Source organism: Furipterus horrens, unplaced genomic scaffold (genome assembly GCF_987537825.1).
Source record: "Furipterus horrens unplaced genomic scaffold, mFurHor1.1.pri manual_scaffold_20, whole genome shotgun sequence".
NCBI classification, from domain to species: Eukaryota; Metazoa; Chordata; class Mammalia; order Chiroptera; family Furipteridae; genus Furipterus; species Furipterus horrens.
The window spans coordinates 2,078,549-2,096,672 of NW_028327190.1; positions in this window are offsets into that span (position 1 = coordinate 2,078,549).

The window sequence follows — 18,124 nt, forward strand, 5'->3', positions numbered from 1 at the left end:
ATATACAGTTAGAACACTTGCTGAGTTAGTATTTTGTTAAAACCCAGGCTGAGTGAGTATTCTGTTAGAACGCAGGCTGAGTGGATATTATTTAAAAATAAACTGAGTCCATATTCTTTATAACACAGACTGAGTGAGTATTCTTTTAATAAAATATGAGTCCACATTCTGTTAAAACATAGGCTGAATTAGTATTCTGTTAGAACACAGGCTGTGTGAGTATTCTTTAAACATAGACTGAGTCCATATTCTGTTAGAACACAGGCGGAGTGAGTATTATTTTAAAATAATCTGAATCCATATTCTGGTAGAACTCTCGCTGAGTGAGTATTCTGTTAGGACAGAGGCTGAGTGAGTATTCTTTAAACATAGACTGAGTCCATATTCTGTTACAACACAGGCGGAGTGAGTATTATTTTAAAATAATCTGAATCCATAATCTGGTAGAACCCTCGCTGAGTGAGTATTCCGTTAGAACACAGGCTGAGTGAGTATTCTGTTAGTAAACAGGCTCATTGAGTATTCTTTGAAAATAATCTGAGTCAATTTCCTGTTAGTACACTGGCTGAGTGAGAATTTTATTAAAAACCAGGCTGAGTGTGTATTCTATTAGAACACAGGCTCAGTGAGTATTCTTTAAACATAGACTGCGTCCATATTCTGTTAGAAAACAGACTGAGTTAATAATTTTTGATCAAAATCTGAGTCCACATTCTGTTAAAACACAGCGTCCATATTCTGTTAGAAAACAGACTGAGTTAATAATTTTTGATCAAAAACTGAGTCCATATTTTGTTCGAACACAGGCTGAGTGAGTATTCTTTGAAAATAATCTGAATCCATATTCTCTTAAAACACTGACTTAGTTAGTATTCTGTTAGAGCACAGGCTGTGTGAGTATTCTGTTAGAACACAGGCTGAGTCCATATTCTGTTAGAACAGAGACAGAGTAATTTTTGAACAAAATCTGAGTCCACATTCTGTTAGAACACAGACTGAGTTAGTAATTTTTGATCTGAATCCACATTCTGTTAGAACGCAGGCTGAGTTAGTATTCTGTTAGAACACAGGCTGAGTGAGTGTTCTGTTAGAACACTGAGGTGAGTGAGTATTCTTTAAATATAGACTGAGTCCACATTCTGTTAGAACACAGGCTGAGTGAGTATTATTTTCAAATAATCAGAATCCATATTCTGGTAGAACTCTCGCTGAGTGAGTATTCTGTTAGAACACAGGCTGAGTGAGTATTCTGTTAGTAAACAGGCTCATTGAGTATTCTTTGAAAATACTCTGAGTCAATATCCTGTTAGTACACTGGCTGCGTGAATATCTTATTAAAAACCAGGCTGAGTGTGTATTCTATTAGAACACAGGCTGAGTGAGTATTCTTTAAACATAGACTACGTCCTAATTCTGCTGGAACACAGACTGAGTTAGTAATTTTTGATCAATATCTGAGTCCACATTCTGTTAGAACACAGGCTGAGTGAGTATTCTTTGAAAATAATCTGAATCCATATTCTGGTAGAACACTGGCTGAGTGAGTATTCTTTGAAAACAATCTGAGTCAATATCCTGTTAGAACACTGGCTGAGTTAGTATTTGTTAAAACCCATGCTGAGTGAGTATTCTGTTAGAAAACAGGCTGCGTGGGTATTATTTAAAAATAAACTGACTCCATATTTTTATAACACAGACTGAGTGAGTATTCTTTTAATAAAATCTGAGTCCACATTCTGTTAAAACACAGGCTGAACTAGTATTCTGTTAGAACACAGGCTGTGTGAGTATTCTTTAAACATAGACTGAGTCCATATTCTGTTAGAACACAGACTGAGTTAGTAATTTTTGATCTGAATCCACATTCTGTTAAAACACAGGCTGAGTTAGTATTCTGTTAGAACACAGGCTGAGTGAGTGTTATGTTAGAACACTTAGGTGAGTGAGTATTCTTTAAATATAGACTGAGTACATATTCTGTTGGAACACAGGCTGAGTGAGTATTCTTTGAAAATAATCTGTGTCAATATCCTGTTAGAACACTTGCTGAGTTAGTATTTTGTTAAAACTCAGGCTCGGTGGGTATTCTGTTAGAACACAGGCAGAGTGTTTATTATTAAAAATAAACTGAGTCCATATTATTTAGAACACAGGCTGAGTGAGTATTCTCTAAACATAGACTGAGTCCATATTCTGTTAGAAAACAGACTGAGTTAATAATTTTTGATCAAATTCTGAGTCCACATTCTGTTAGAACACAGGCTGAGTGAGTATTCTTTGAAAATAATCTGAATCCATATTCTGGTAGAACACTGGCTGAGTGAGTATTCTTTGAAAACAATCTGAGTCAATATCCTGTTAGAACACTTGCTGAGTTAGCATTTTGTTAAAACCCAGGCTGAGTGAGTATTCTGTTAGAACACAGGCTGAGTGGATATTATTTAAAAATAAACTGAGTCCATATTCTTTATAACACAGACTGAGTGAGTATTCTTTTAATAAAATATGAGTCCACATTCTGTTAAAACATAGGCTGAATTAGTATTCTGTTAGAACACAGGCTGTGTGAGTATTCTTTAAACATAGACTGAGTCCATATTCTGTTAGAACACAGGCGGAGTGAGTATTATTTTAAAATAATCTGAATCCATATTCTGGTAGAACTCTCGCTGAGTGAGTATTCTGTTAGGACAGAGGCTGAGTGAGTATTCTTTAAACATAGACTGAGTCCATATTCTGTTACAACACAGGCGGAGTGAGTATTATTTTAAAATAATCTGAATCCATAATCTGGTAGAACCCTCGCTGAGTGAGTATTCCGTTAGAACACAGGCTGAGTGAGTATTCTGTTAGTAAACAGGCTCATTGAGTATTCTTTGAAAATAATCTGAGTCAATTTCCTGTTAGTACACTGGCTGAGTGAGAATTTTATTAAAAACCAGGCTGAGTGTGTATTCTATTAGAACACAGGCTCAGTGAGTATTCTTTAAACATAGACTGCGTCCATATTCTGTTAGAAAACAGACTGAGTTAATAATTTTTGATCAAAATCTGAGTCCACATTCTGTTAAAACACAGCGTCCATATTCTGTTAGAAAACAGACTGAGTTAATAATTTTTGATCAAAAACTGAGTCCATATTTTGTTCGAACACAGGCTGAGTGAGTATTCTTTGAAAATAATCTGAATCCATATTCTCTTAAAACACTGACTTAGTTAGTATTCTGTTAGAGCACAGGCTGTGTGAGTATTCTGTTAGAACACAGGCTGAGTCCATATTCTGTTAGAACAGAGACAGAGTAATTTTTGAACAAAATCTGAGTCCACATTCTGTTAGAACACAGACTGAGTTAGTAATTTTTGATCTGAATCCACATTCTGTTAGAACGCAGGCTGAGTTAGTATTCTGTTAGAACACAGGCTGAGTGAGTGTTCTGTTAGAACACTGAGGTGAGTGAGTATTCTTTAAATATAGACTGAGTCCACATTCTGTTAGAACACAGGCTGAGTGAGTATTATTTTCAAATAATCAGAATCCATATTCTGGTAGAACTCTCGCTGAGTGAGTATTCTGTTAGAACACAGGCTGAGTGAGTATTCTGTTAGTAAACAGGCTCATTGAGTATTCTTTGAAAATACTCTGAGTCAATATCCTGTTAGTACACTGGCTGCGTGAATATCTTATTAAAAACCAGGCTGAGTGTGTATTCTATTAGAACACAGGCTGAGTGAGTATTCTTTAAACATAGACTACGTCCTAATTCTGCTGGAACACAGACTGAGTTAGTAATTTTTGATCAATATCTGAGTCCACATTCTGTTAGAACACAGGCTGAGTGAGTATTCTTTGAAAATAATCTGAATCCATATTCTGGTAGAACACTGGCTGAGTGAGTATTCTTTGAAAACAATCTGAGTCAATATCCTGTTAGAACACTGGCTGAGTTAGTATTTGTTAAAACCCATGCTGAGTGAGTATTCTGTTAGAAAACAGGCTGCGTGGGTATTATTTAAAAATAAACTGACTCCATATTTTTATAACACAGACTGAGTGAGTATTCTTTTAATAAAATCTGAGTCCACATTCTGTTAAAACACAGGCTGAACTAGTATTCTGTTAGAACACAGGCTGTGTGAGTATTCTTTAAACATAGACTGAGTCCATATTCTGTTAGAACACAGACTGAGTTAGTAATTTTTGATCTGAATCCACATTCTGTTAAAACACAGGCTGAGTTAGTATTCTGTTAGAACACAGGCTGAGTGAGTGTTATGTTAGAACACTTAGGTGAGTGAGTATTCTTTAAATATAGACTGAGTACATATTCTGTTGGAACACAGGCTGAGTGAGTATTCTTTGAAAATAATCTGAGTCAATATCCTGTTAGAACACTTGCTGAGTTAGTATTTTGTTAAAACTCAGGCTCGGTGGGTATTCTGTTAGAACACAGGCAGAGTGTTTATTATTAAAAATAAACTGAGTCCATATTATTTAGAACACAGGCTGAGTGAGTATTCTCTAAACATAGACTGAGTCCATATTCTGTTAGAAAACAGACTGAGTTAATAATTTTTGATCAAATTCTGAGTCCACATTCTGTTAGAACACAGGCTGAGTGAGTATTCTTTGAAAATAATCTGAATCCATATTCTGGTAGAACACTGGCTGAGTGAGTATTCTTTGAAAACAATCTGAGTCAATATCCTGTTAGAACACTTGCTGAGTTAGCATTTTGTTAAAACCCAGGCTGAGTGAGTATTCTGTTAGAACACAGGCTGAGTGGATATTATTTAAAAATAAACTGAGTCCATATTCTTTATAACACAGACTGAGTGAGTATTCTTTTAATAAAATATGAGTCCACATTCTGTTAAAACATAGGCTGAATTAGTATTCTGTTAGAACACAGGCTGTGTGAGTATTCTTTAAACATAGACTGAGTCCATATTCTGTTAGAACACAGGCGGAGTGAGTATTATTTTAAAATAATCTGAATCCATATTCTGGTAGAACTCTCGCTGAGTGAGTATTCTGTTAGAACACAGGCTGTGTGAGTATTCTGTTATAACACAGGCTGACTCCATATTCTGTTAGAACACAGACAGTGTAATTTTTGAACAAAATCTGAGTCCACATTCTATTAGAACACAGACTGAGTTAGTAATTTTTGATCTGAATCCACATTCTGTTAAAACGCAGGCTGAGTTAGTATTCTGTTAGAACACAGGCTGAGCGAGTGTTCTGTTAGAACACTTAGGTGAGTGAGTATTCCTTAAATATAGACTGAGTCCACATTCGGTTAGAACACAGGCTGAGTGAGTACTCTTTGAAAATAATCTGAGTCAATATCCTGTTAGAACACTTACTGAGTTAGTATTTTGTTAAAACCCAGGCTCGGTGGGTATTCTGTTAGAACACAGGCTGAGCGGTTATTATTAAAAATAAACTGAATCCATATTATTTAGAACACAGGCTGAGTGAGTATTCTCTAAACATAGACTGAGTCCATATTCTGTTAGAAAACAGACTGAGTTAATAATTTTTGATCAAATTCTGAGTCCACATTCCGTTAAAACACAGCCTGAGTGGGTAATATATAAAAATAAACTGAGTCCATATTTTGTTCGAACACAGGCTGAGTGAGTATTCTTTGAAAATAATCTGAATCCATATTCTCTTAAAACACTGGCTGAGTGAGTATTCTTTGAAAATAATCTGAATCCATATTCTCTTAAAACACTGGCTTACTTAGTATTCTGTTAGAACACAGGCTGTGTGAGTATTCTGTTAGCACACAGGCGGAGTCCATATTATGTTACAACACAGACAGGGTAATTTTTGAACAAAATCTGAGTCCACATTCTTTTAGAACACAGACTGAGTTAGTAATTTTTGATCTGAATCCACATTCTGTTAGAACGCAGGCTGAGTTAGTATTCTGTTAGAACACAGGCTGAGTGAGTGTTCTGTTAGAACACTGAGGTGAGTGAGTATTCTTTAAATATAGACTGAGTCCACATTCTGTTAGAACACAGGCTGAGTGAGTATTATTTTCAAATAATCAGAATCCATATTCTGGTAGAACTCTCGCTGAGTGAGTATTCTGTTAGAACACAGGCTGAGTGAGTATTCTTTAAACGTAGACTGAGTCCATATTCTGTTAGAACACAGGCTAAGTGAGTATTATTTAAAAATAATCTGAATCTATATTCTGGTAGAACTCTAGCTGAGTGAGTATTCTGTTAGAACACAGGCTGAGTGAGTATTCTGTTAGTAAACAGGCTCATTGAGTATTCTTTGAAAATAATCTGAGTCAATATCCTGTTAGTACACTGGCTGCGTGTGTATTTTATTAAAAACCAGGCTGAGTATGTATTCTATTAGAACACAGATTCAGTGAGTATTCTTTAAACATAGACTGCGTCCATATTCTGTTAGAAAACAGACTGAGTTAATAATTTTTGATCAAAATCTGAGTCCACATTCTGTTAAAACAAAGCCTGAGTGGGTAATATATAAAAATAAACTAAGTCCATATTTTGTTCGAACACAGGCTGAGTGAGTATTCTTTAAAAATCATCTGAATCCATATTCTCTTAAAACACTGGCTGAGTGAGTATTCTGTTAGAACACAGGCTGTGTGAGTATTCTGTTTGAACACAGGCTGAGTCCATATTCTGTTAGAAAACAGACAGTGTAATTTTTGAACAAAATCTGAGTCCACATTCTATTAGAACACAGACTGAGTTAGTAATTTTTGATCTGAATCCACATTCTGTTAAAACGCAGGCTGAGTTAGTATTCTGTTAGAACACAGGCTGAGTGAGTGTTCTGTTAGAACACTTCGGTGAGTGAGTATTCTTTAAATAGAGACTGAGTCCACATTCTGTTAGAACACAGGCTGAGTGAGTATTATTTTCAAATAATCAGAATCCATATTCTGGTACAACTCTCGCTGAGTGAGTATTCTGTTAGAACACAGGCTGAGTGAGTATTCTGTTAGTAAACAGGCTCATTGAGTATTCTTTGAAAATACTCTGAGTCAATATCCTGTTAGTACCTGGCTGCGTGAATATCTTATTAAAAACCAGGCGGAGTGCCTATTCTTTTAGAACACAGGCTAAGTGATTATTCTTTAAACATAGACTGCGTCCTAATTCTGCTGGAACACAGACTGAGTTAGTAATTTTTGATCTGAATCCACATTCTGTTAAAACACAGGCTGAGTGAGTATTCTTTTAATAAAATATGAGTCCACATTCTGTTAAAACAGAGGCTGAATTAGTATTCTGTTAGAACACAGGCTGTGTGAGTATTCTTTAAACATAGACTGAGTCCATATTCTGTTAGAACACAGGCGGAGTGAGTATTATTTTAAAATAATCTGAATCCATATTCTGGTAGAACTCTCGCTGAGTGAGTATTCTGTTAGGACAGAGGCTGAGTGAGTATTCTTTAAACATAAACTGAGTCCATATTCTGTTACAACACAGGCGGAGTGAGTATTATTTTAAAATAATCTGAATCCATATCGTGGTAGAACCCTAGCTGAGTGAGTATTCTGTTAGAACACAGGCTGAGTGAGTATTCTGTTAGTAAACAGGCTCATTGATTATTCTTTGAAAATAATCTGAGTCAATACCTGTTAGTACACTGGCTGCGTGAGTATTTTATTAAAAACCAGGCTGAGTGTGTATTCTATTAGAACACAGGCTGAGTGAGTATTCTTTAAACATAGACTGCGTCCATATTCTGTTAGAAAACAGACTGAATTAATAATTTTTGATCAAAATCTGAGTCCACATTCTGTTAAAACACAGCCTGGGTGGGTAATATATAAAAATAAACTGAGTCTATATTTTGTTGGAACACAGGCTGAGTGAGTATTCTTTGTAAATAATCTGAATCCATATTCTCTTAAAACACTGGCTGAGTGAGTATTGTGTTAGAACACAGGCTGTGTGAGTATTCTGTTAGAACACAGGCTGAGTCCATATTCTGTTAGAACACAGACAGAGTAATTTTTGGACAAAATCTGAGTCCACATTCTGTTAGAACACAGACTGAGTTAGTAATTTTTGATCTGAATCCACATTCTGTTAAAACGCAGGCTGAGTTAGTATTCTGTTAGAACACAGGCTGAGTGAGTGTTCTGTTAGAACACTTAGGTGAGTGAGTATTCCTTAAATATAGACTGAGTCCACATTCTGTTAGAACACAGGCTGAGTGAGTACTCTTTGAAAATAATCTGAGTCAATATCCTGTTAGAACACTTGCTGAGTTAGTATTTTGTTAAAACCCAGGCTCGGTGGGTATTCTGTTAGAACACAGGCTGAGTGGTTATTATTAAAAATAAACTGAGTCCATATTATTTAGAACACAGGCTGAGTGAGTATTCTCTAAACATAGACTGCGTCCATATTCTGTTAGAAAACAGACTGAGTTAATAATTTTTGATCAAAATCTGAGTCCACATTCTGTTAAAACAAAGCCTGAGTGGGTAATATATAAAAATAAACTGAGTCCATATTTTGTTCGAACACAGGCTGAGTGAGTATTCTTTGAAAATAATCTGAATCCATATTCTCTTAAAACACTGGCTGAGTGAGTATTCTGTTAGAACACAGGCTGTGTGAGTATTCTGTTAGAACACAGGCTGTGTGAGTATTCTGTTAGAACACAGGCTGACTCCATATTCTGTTAGAACACAGACAGTGTAATTTTTGAAGAAAATCTGAGTCCACATTCTATTAGAACACAGACTGAGTTAGTAATTTTTGATCTTAATCCACATTCTGTTAAAACGCAGGCTGAGTTAGTATTCTGTTAGAACACAGGCTGAGCGAGTGTTCTGTTAGAACACAGGCTGTGTGAGTATTCTTTAAACATACTCTGAGTCCATATTCTGTTAGAACACAGACTGAGTTAGTAATTTTTGATCTGAATCCACATTCTGTTAAAACACAGGCTGAGTTAGTATTCTGTTAGAACACAGGCTGAGTGAGTGTTCTGTTAGAACACTTAGGTGAGTGAGTATTCTTTAAATATAGACTGAGTCCATATTCTGTTAGAAAACAGGCTGAGTGAGTATTCTTTGAAAATAATCTGAGTCAATATCTTGTTAGAACACTTGCTGAGTTAGTATTTTGTTAAAACCCAGGCTCGGTGGGTATTCTGTTAGAACAGAGGCAGAGTGTTTATTATTAAAAATAAACTGAGTCCATATTATTTAGAACACAGGCTGAGTGAGTATTCTCTAAACATAGACTGAGTCCATATTCTGTTAGAAAACAGACTGAGTTAATAATTTTTGATCAAATTCTGAGTCCACATTCTGTTAGAACACAGGCTGAGTGAGTATTCTTTGAAAATAATCTGAATCCATATTCTGGTAGAACACTGGCTGAGTGAGTATTCTTTGAAAACAATCTGAGTCAATATACAGTTAGAACACTTGCTGAGTTAGTATTTTGTTAAAACCCAGGCTGAGTGAGTATTCTGTTAGAACACAGGCTGAGTGGATATTATTTAAAAATAAACTGAGTCCATATTCTTTATAACACAGACTGAGTGAGTATTCTTTTAATAAAATATGAGTCCACATTCTGTTAAAACAGAGGCTGAATTAGTATTCTGTTAGAACACAGGCTGTGTGAGTATTCTTTAAACATAGACTGAGTCCATATTCTGTTAGAACACAGGCGGAGTGAGTATTATTTTAAAATAATCTGAATCCATATTCTGGTAGAACTCTCGCTGAGTGAGTATTCTGTTAGGACAGAGGCTGAGTGAGTATTCTTTAAACATAAACTGAGTCCATATTCTGTTACAACACAGGCGGAGTGAGTATTATTTTAAAATAATCTGAATCCATATCGTGGTAGAACCCTAGCTGAGTGAGTATTCTGTTAGAACACAGGCTGAGTGAGTATTCTGTTAGTAAACAGGCTCATTGATTATTCTTTGAAAATAATCTGAGTCAATACCTGTTAGTACACTGGCTGCGTGAGTATTTTATTAAAAACCAGGCTGAGTGTGTATTCTATTAGAACACAGGCTGAGTGAGTATTCTTTAAACATAGACTGCGTCCATATTCTGTTAGAAAACAGACTGAATTAATAATTTTTGATCAAAATCTGAGTCCACATTCTGTTAAAACACAGCCTGGGTGGGTAATATATAAAAATAAACTGAGTCTATATTTTGTTGGAACACAGGCTGAGTGAGTATTCTTTGTAAATAATCTGAATCCATATTCTCTTAAAACACTGGCTGAGTGAGTATTGTGTTAGAACACAGGCTGTGTGAGTATTCTGTTAGAACACAGGCTGAGTCCATATTCTGTTAGAACACAGACAGAGTAATTTTTGGACAAAATCTGAGTCCACATTCTGTTAGAACACAGACTGAGTTAGTAATTTTTGATCTGAATCCACATTCTGTTAAAACGCAGGCTGAGTTAGTATTCTGTTAGAACACAGGCTGAGTGAGTGTTCTGTTAGAACACTTAGGTGAGTGAGTATTCCTTAAATATAGACTGAGTCCACATTCGGTTAGAACACAGGCTGAGTGAGTACTCTTTGAAAATAATCTGAGTCAATATCCTGTTAGAACACTTGCTGAGTTAGTATTTTGTTAAAACCCAGGCTCGGTGGGTATTCTGTTAGAACACAGGCTGAGTGGTTATTATTAAAAATAAACTGAGTCCATATTATTTAGAACACAGGCTGAGTGAGTATTCTCTAAACATAGACTGCGTCCATATTCTGTTAGAAAACAGACTGAGTTAATAATTTTTGATCAAAATCTGAGTCCACATTCTGTTAAAACAAAGCCTGAGTGGGTAATATATAAAAATAAACTGAGTCCATATTTTGTTCGAACACAGGCTGAGTGAGTATTCTTTGAAAATAATCTGAATCCATATTCTCTTAAAACACTGGCTGAGTGAGTATTCTGTTAGAACACAGGCTGTGTGAGTATTCTGTTAGAACACAGGCTGTGTGAGTATTCTGTTAGAACACAGGCTGACTCCATATTCTGTTAGAACACAGACAGTGTAATTTTTGAAGAAAATCTGAGTCCACATTCTATTAGAACACAGACTGAGTTAGTAATTTTTGATCTTAATCCACATTCTGTTAAAACGCAGGCTGAGTTAGTATTCTGTTAGAACACAGGCTGAGCGAGTGTTCTGTTAGAACACAGGCTGTGTGAGTATTCTTTAAACATACTCTGAGTCCATATTCTGTTAGAACACAGACTGAGTTAGTAATTTTTGATCTGAATCCACATTCTGTTAAAACACAGGCTGAGTTAGTATTCTGTTAGAACACAGGCTGAGTGAGTGTTCTGTTAGAACACTTAGGTGAGTGAGTATTCTTTAAATATAGACTGAGTCCATATTCTGTTAGAAAACAGGCTGAGTGAGTATTCTTTGAAAATAATCTGAGTCAATATCTTGTTAGAACACTTGCTGAGTTAGTATTTTGTTAAAACCCAGGCTCGGTGGGTATTCTGTTAGAACAGAGGCAGAGTGTTTATTATTAAAAATAAACTGAGTCCATATTATTTAGAACACAGGCTGAGTGAGTATTCTCTAAACATAGACTGAGTCCATATTCTGTTAGAAAACAGACTGAGTTAATAATTTTTGATCAAATTCTGAGTCCACATTCTGTTAGAACACAGGCTGAGTGAGTATTCTTTGAAAATAATCTGAATCCATATTCTGGTAGAACACTGGCTGAGTGAGTATTCTTTGAAAACAATCTGAGTCAATATACAGTTAGAACACTTGCTGAGTTAGTATTTTGTTAAAACCCAGGCTGAGTGAGTATTCTGTTAGAACACAGGCTGAGTGGATATTATTTAAAAATAAACTGAGTCCATATTCTTTATAACACAGACTGAGTGAGTATTCTTTTAATAAAATATGAGTCCACATTCTGTTAAAACAGAGGCTGAATTAGTATTCTGTTAGAACACAGGCTGTGTGAGTATTCTTTAAACATAGACTGAGTCCATATTCTGTTAGAACACAGGCGGAGTGAGTATTATTTTAAAATAATCTGAATCCATATTCTGGTAGAACTCTCGCTGAGTGAGTATTCTGTTAGGACAGAGGCTGAGTGAGTATTCTTTAAACATAAACTGAGTCCATATTCTGTTACAACACAGGCGGAGTGAGTATTATTTTAAAATAATCTGAATCCATATCGTGGTAGAACCCTAGCTGAGTGAGTATTCTGTTAGAACACAGGCTGAGTGAGTATTCTGTTAGTAAACAGGCTCATTGATTATTCTTTGAAAATAATCTGAGTCAATACCTGTTAGTACACTGGCTGCGTGAGTATTTTATTAAAAACCAGGCTGAGTGTGTATTCTATTAGAACACAGGCTGAGTGAGTATTCTTTAAACATAGACTGCGTCCATATTCTGTTAGAAAACAGACTGAATTAATAATTTTTGATCAAAATCTGAGTCCACATTCTGTTAAAACACAGCCTGGGTGGGTAATATATAAAAATAAACTGAGTCTATATTTTGTTGGAACACAGGCTGAGTGAGTATTCTTTGTAAATAATCTGAATCCATATTCTCTTAAAACACTGGCTGAGTGAGTATTGTGTTAGAACACAGGCTGTGTGAGTATTCTGTTAGAACACAGGCTGAGTCCATATTCTGTTAGAACACAGACAGAGTAATTTTTGGACAAAATCTGAGTCCACATTCTGTTAGAACACAGGCTGAGTGAGTACTCTTTGAAAATAATCTGAGTCAATATCCTGTTAGAACACTTGCTGAGTTAGTATTTTGTTAAAACCCAGGCTCGGTGGGTATTCTGTTAGAACACAGGCTGAGTGGTTATTATTAAAAATAAACTGAGTCCATATTATTTAGAACACAGGCTGAGTGAGTATTCTCTAAACATAGACTGCGTCCATATTCTGTTAGAAAACAGACTGAGTTAATAATTTTTGATCAAAATCTGAGTCCACATTCTGTTAAAACAAAGCCTGAGTGGGTAATATATAAAAATAAACTGAGTCCATATTTTGTTCGAACACAGGCTGAGTGAGTATTCTTTGAAAATAATCTGAATCCATATTCTCTTAAAACACTGGCTGAGTGAGTATTCTGTTAGAACACAGGCTGTGTGAGTATTCTGTTAGAACACAGGCTGTGTGAGTATTCTGTTAGAACACAGGCTGACTCCATATTCTGTTAGAACACAGACAGTGTAATTTTTGAAGAAAATCTGAGTCCACATTCTATTAGAACACAGACTGAGTTAGTAATTTTTGATCTTAATCCACATTCTGTTAAAACGCAGGCTGAGTTAGTATTCTGTTAGAACACAGGCTGAGCGAGTGTTCTGTTAGAACACAGGCTGTGTGAGTATTCTTTAAACATACTCTGAGTCCATATTCTGTTAGAACACAGACTGAGTTAGTAATTTTTGATCTGAATCCACATTCTGTTAAAACACAGGCTGAGTTAGTATTCTGTTAGAACACAGGCTGAGTGAGTGTTCTGTTAGAACACTTAGGTGAGTGAGTATTCTTTAAATATAGACTGAGTCCATATTCTGTTAGAAAACAGGCTGAGTGAGTATTCTTTGAAAATAATCTGAGTCAATATCTTGTTAGAACACTTGCTGAGTTAGTATTTTGTTAAAACCCAGGCTCGGTGGGTATTCTGTTAGAACAGAGGCAGAGTGTTTATTATTAAAAATAAACTGAGTCCATATTATTTAGAACACAGGCTGAGTGAGTATTCTCTAAACATAGACTGAGTCCATATTCTGTTAGAAAACAGACTGAGTTAATAATTTTTGATCAAATTCTGAGTCCACATTCTGTTAGAACACAGGCTGAGTGAGTATTCTTTGAAAATAATCTGAATCCATATTCTGGTAGAACACTGGCTGAGTGAGTATTCTTTGAAAACAATCTGAGTCAATATACAGTTAGAACACTTGCTGAGTTAGTATTTTGTTAAAACCCAGGCTGAGTGAGTATTCTGTTAGAACACAGGCTGAGTGGATATTATTTAAAAATAAACTGAGTCCATATTCTTTATAACACAGACTGAGTGAGTATTCTTTTAATAAAATATGAGTCCACATTCTGTTAAAACAGAGGCTGAATTAGTATTCTGTTAGAACACAGGCTGTGTGAGTATTCTTTAAACATAGACTGAGTCCATATTCTGTTAGAACACAGGCGGAGTGAGTATTATTTTAAAATAATCTGAATCCATATTCTGGTAGAACTCTCGCTGAGTGAGTATTCTGTTAGGACAGAGGCTGAGTGAGTATTCTTTAAACATAAACTGAGTCCATATTCTGTTACAACACAGGCGGAGTGAGTATTATTTTAAAATAATCTGAATCCATATCGTGGTAGAACCCTAGCTGAGTGAGTATTCTGTTAGAACACAGGCTGAGTGAGTATTCTGTTAGTAAACAGGCTCATTGATTATTCTTTGAAAATAATCTGAGTCAATACCTGTTAGTACACTGGCTGCGTGAGTATTTTATTAAAAACCAGGCTGAGTGTGTATTCTATTAGAACACAGGCTGAGTGAGTATTCTTTAAACATAGACTGCGTCCATATTCTGTTAGAAAACAGACTGAATTAATAATTTTTGATCAAAATCTGAGTCCACATTCTGTTAAAACACAGCCTGGGTGGGTAATATATAAAAATAAACTGAGTCTATATTTTGTTGGAACACAGGCTGAGTGAGTATTCTTTGTAAATAATCTGAATCCATATTCTCTTAAAACACTGGCTGAGTGAGTATTGTGTTAGAACACAGGCTGTGTGAGTATTCTGTTAGAACACAGGCTGAGTCCATATTCTGTTAGAACACAGACAGAGTAATTTTTGGACAAAATCTGAGTCCACATTCTGTTAGAACACAGACTGAGTTAGTAATTTTTGATCTGAATCCACATTCTGTTAAAACGCAGGCTGAGTTAGTATTCTGTTAGAACACAGGCTGAGTGAGTGTTCTGTTAGAACACTTAGGTGAGTGAGTATTCCTTAAATATAGACTGAGTCCACATTCTGTTAGAACACAGGCTGAGTGAGTACTCTTTGAAAATAATCTGAGTCAATATCCTGTTAGAACACTTGCTGAGTTAGTATTTTGTTAAAACCCAGGCTCGGTGGGTATTCTGTTAGAACACAGGCTGAGTGGTTATTATTAAAAATAAACTGAGTCCATATTATTTAGAACACAGGCTGAGTGAGTATTCTCTAAACATAGACTGCGTCCATATTCTGTTAGAAAACAGACTGAGTTAATAATTTTTGATCAAAATCTGAGTCCACATTCTGTTAAAACAAAGCCTGAGTGGGTAATATATAAAAATAAACTGAGTCCATATTTTGTTCGAACACAGGCTGAGTGAGTATTCTTTGAAAATAATCTGAATCCATATTCTCTTAAAACACTGGCTGAGTGAGTATTCTGTTAGAACACAGGCTGTGTGAGTATTCTGTTAGAACACAGGCTGTGTGAGTATTCTGTTAGAACACAGGCTGACTCCATATTCTGTTAGAACACAGACAGTGTAATTTTTGAAGAAAATCTGAGTCCACATTCTATTAGAACACAGACTGAGTTAGTAATTTTTGATCTTAATCCACATTCTGTTAAAACGCAGGCTGAGTTAGTATTCTGTTAGAACACAGGCTGAGCGAGTGTTCTGTTAGAACACAGGCTGTGTGAGTATTCTTTAAACATACTCTGAGTCCATATTCTGTTAGAACACAGACTGAGTTAGTAATTTTTGATCTGAATCCACATTCTGTTAAAACACAGGCTGAGTTAGTATTCTGTTAGAACACAGGCTGAGTGAGTGTTCTGTTAGAACACTTAGGTGAGTGAGTATTCTTTAAATATAGACTGAGTCCATATTCTGTTAGAAAACAGGCTGAGTGAGTATTCTTTGAAAATAATCTGAGTCAATATCTTGTTAGAACACTTGCTGAGTTAGTATTTTGTTAAAACCCAGGCTCGGTGGGTATTCTGTTAGAACAGAGGCAGAGTGTTTATTATTAAAAATAAACTGAGTCCATATTATTTAGAACACAGGCTGAGTGAGTATTCTCTAAACATAGACTGAGTCCATATTCTGTTAGAAAACAGACTGAGTTAATAATTTTTGATCAAATTCTGAGTCCACATTCTGTTAGAACACAGGCTGAGTGAGTATTCTTTGAAAATAATCTGAATCCATATTCTGGTAGAACACTGGCTGAGTGAGTATTCTTTGAAAACAATCTGAGTCAATATACAGTTAGAACACTTGCTGAGTTAGTATTTTGTTAAAACCCAGGCTGAGTGAGTATTCTGTTAGAACACAGGCTGAGTGGATATTATTTAAAAATAAACTGAGTCCATATTCTTTATAACACAGACTGAGTGAGTATTCTTTTAATAAAATATGAGTCCACATTCTGTTAAAACAGAGGCTGAATTAGTATTCTGTTAGAACACAGGCTGTGTGAGTATTCTTTAAACATAGACTGAGTCCATATTCTGTTAGAACACAGGCGGAGTGAGTATTATTTTAAAATAATCTGAATCCATATTCTGGTAGAACTCTCGCTGAGTGAGTATTCTGTTAGGACAGAGGCTGAGTGAGTATTCTTTAAACATAAACTGAGTCCATATTCTGTTACAACACAGGCGGAGTGAGTATTATTTTAAAATAATCTGAATCCATATCGTGGTAGAACCCTAGCTGAGTGAGTATTCTGTTAGAACACAGGCTGAGTGAGTATTCTGTTAGTAAACAGGCTCATTGATTATTCTTTGAAAATAATCTGAGTCAATACCTGTTAGTACACTGGCTGCGTGAGTATTTTATTAAAAACCAGGCTGAGTGTGTATTCTATTAGAACACAGGCTGAGTGAGTATTCTTTAAACATAGACTGCGTCCATATTCTGTTAGAAAACAGACTGAATTAATAATTTTTGATCAAAATCTGAGTCCACATTCTGTTAAAACACAGCCTGGGTGGGTAATATATAAAAATAAACTGAGTCTATATTTTGTTGGAACACAGGCTGAGTGAGTATTCTTTGTAAATAATCTGAATCCATATTCTCTTAAAACACTGGCTGAGTGAGTATTGTGTTAGAACACAGGCTGTGTGAGTATTCTGTTAGAACACAGGCTGAGTCCATATTCTGTTAGAACACAGACAGAGTAATTTTTGGACAAAATCTGAGTCCACATTCTGTTAGAACACAGACTGAGTTAGTAATTTTTGATCTGAATCCACATTCTGTTAAAACGCAGGCTGAGTTAGTATTCTGTTAGAACACAGGCTGAGTGAGTGTTCTGTTAGAACACTTAGGTGAGTGAGTATTCCTTAAATATAGACTGAGTCCACATTCTGTTAGAACACAGGCTGAGTGAGTACTCTTTGAAAATAATCTGAGTCAATATCCTGTTAGAACACTTGCTGAGTTAGTATTTTGTTAAAACCCAGGCTCGGTGGGTATTCTGTTAGAACACAGGCTGAGTGGTTATTATTAAAAATAAACTGAGTCCATATTATTTAGAACACAGGCTGAGTGAGTATTCTCTAAACATAGACTGCGTCCATATTCTGTTAGAAAACAGACTGAGTTAATAATTTTTGATCAAAATCTGAGTCCACATTCTGTTAAAACAAAGCCTGAGTGGGTAATATATAAAAATAAACTGAGTCCATATTTTGTTCGAACACAGGCTGAGTGAGTATTCTTTGAAAATAATCTGAATCCATATTCTCTTAAAACACTGGCTGAGTGAGTATTCTGTTAGAACACAGGCTGTGTGAGTATTCTGTTAGAACACAGGCTGTGTGAGTATTCTGTTAGAACACAGGCTGACTCCATATTCTGTTAGAACACAGACAGTGTAATTTTTGAAGAAAATCTGAGTCCACATTCTATTAGAACACAGACTGAGTTAGTAATTTTTGATCTTAATCCACATTCTGTTAAAACGCAGGCTGAGTTAGTATTCTGTTAGAACACAGGCTGAGCGAGTGTTCTGTTAGAACACAGGCTGTGTGAGTATTCTTTAAACATACTCTGAGTCCATATTC